The sequence below is a fragment of the Macrobrachium nipponense genome, chromosome 4, assembly GCF_015104395.2.
Source record: "Macrobrachium nipponense isolate FS-2020 chromosome 4, ASM1510439v2, whole genome shotgun sequence".
Taxonomy (NCBI): Eukaryota; Metazoa; Arthropoda; class Malacostraca; order Decapoda; family Palaemonidae; genus Macrobrachium; species Macrobrachium nipponense.
The window spans coordinates 134,044,518-134,046,838 of NC_061100.1; positions in this window are offsets into that span (position 1 = coordinate 134,044,518).

Genomic DNA, 2,321 nt, shown 5'->3' on the forward strand with positions numbered 1-2,321 from the left:
ATGTCAAGGAAGGGCTCAGTGTCCTTCACTGAAAAAAGAACGTATACTTAGAGGATTTCGTGGGATCAACTTCAAATTAACTGCTGGCAATTCATTATGAATGAAATTCATAAATTTCTTTTTAAAGCTTTTATCGTGAAGGAAAGGGAACTTAGCATAAATACATAATTTTGGAGCGGTATATATGGGAATAGGCGGTTTCATTTTAGTGGTTAGGAGCTTATTAAGGACTCTATGGAAATAGTGGGATGGAAAACAATTATTGCGGAAAAAATTTGCCGAGAACTCCACCTCTTTATGAAAAGCTGACCAGGTGGAAGTCAGAGAGTATGCCCTGTGGAGGAGGGTAGAGAGAGAATTCAACTTGAAATTTAAATTGCATGAACTATAAAAATTGGTGCCCAACCCTGTAAAAGTATTTTTCCGATGAATGCTGGTTTGAAACCCAGCATCTTCCTTAGTGACACGTACATCGAGAAATGATAGAGAGTTGTGAGTTTCTTTCTCTACTGTAAACTTAATATTGGGGTGTTGAGCATTAATGAATTCTAAAAAGTAGTCGGCGTTAAAATCGTGTTTAAACAAGGCAAAGGTGTCGTCTAATCTATATATATATATATATTATATATATATATATATATATATATATGTTTGTGTGTGTGTGTGTGTGTGTGTGTGAATCCAACTAGCCCCCATTATGAAAGATTTTTAGATCCGTCACTGTTGACCGCACATGTTTGTTAGTCATTCCCACGCAGATTCTCAATTTTGCCTCTCTTTTATGTTCCACTTTTAGGAAATCCTCAAAATACTTTGAGCATAGTATATACAAGTAAGATGAGTATGGCATGAAAAAAAAAAGTCGTAATGTTGAGCGTTTATTGTCTAGGAATGGAAAATAATTGAGTAATAGAAGATAATTTTGCGACAGTGACGCTGTGTCTGGTAGCCCTTGGGAAAAAGATGTTCGCAGCTTCCTTTTGACACACGCTGCAGCCACTTTTTAGCCTTTTGTTCTAACCTCCAGTCCTACATCCTTTCTGCAGTCTTGCTACCCAATAGCTCTATCACTTCTTAGTGCAACTGTGGTGTTTTCATATTGTTCCTTTTCAAATTCTTTATACTTCATCTCCTTTATTTTCTGGATCTCTTTATCTAGATGGCCAACCATTCCAACGCCTACTTTTCTCTATCTTAAGCCCTGAACGGCTGATTGTGCCCCATGTTTGGTATAACAGCCAAATTTTCATAAATCAGTCAGTTCACCTACTAGTATGCAAGTCTTGGGAAAGCTTCCCCTTGACAGAAAGACAAAAAATATGAAAACTCAAGACTAAACGATTCAGAAAGTTATGACGCGGAAGAGCACGCGGCATTCAAGAACAGACTAATGCAATGCTTCCACTTGGACCAAATGGAGGGATATGAGGGGCCCCGAAAATAAACAAGGATAATAATTTTGTTGATGGTCTGTCATGGTTCCTGGTTTCTTAACCATCACTCCACTTCACAGTTGCTTTCACTGTATACACAGCTAGAACGTATTGGATGCTTTGCAGTTCGTGAAATGTGTATTGACGATTTGCTTCAAATTCATGCACATGCATCCTAGTGTGATAAAGTCTATTACGGACAGACCGGTAAATCTCTTTCACAGCGTCTCAAACAGCATCAATATTCTGTGAGAACTGGGCAAATATCGAATGCATTATTCTTACATATGAGAGATTTAGACCATCCTATTAACTGGAGTCAAGCAAGAGCCTTAATCCCATGTAATGACACAGTTAAAAGGAATATCATTGAATCTTGTTTCATCAAGTCAATTAATAGAAATGTTCTAAATTTAAGTCTTGGTTTATTTAAACTTGATGCTTTCATTATGAAAAAAGTTGTAGATAAATATAAGCAACAAAATTAATACATTTGGTTTTTACATGTTTGGACTGTAAAGGTACTTTGTAATTTCGGTTAGGGTCAAATCTGTTTAGGTTTGTGACCGTGTGATATCCGATAATCCTGGATTATCTCTTTTAATTTTTACCCTTTTGACAATTAACCATCTGGTATTCTTGATCTTGTTTTGTACCTGAGACTTTTCTCTCCAATTGTACTTCATTAACTCCTTGACAATGTCTGAGTAAAGACGAAAGCGCTTGGATTTCTTACTATCATTTTCCTGTGGGATTCGCTTATTTATGAAGTCACGTGCATCTACTGTGATTTTTTTAAGCATCCTAGTGTGTATATGTTCGGTGTATTATTCCCTCCATTCATTGTTATTATTCAGCGGATGCGCCCTGTTCATATGGAACAAGCCA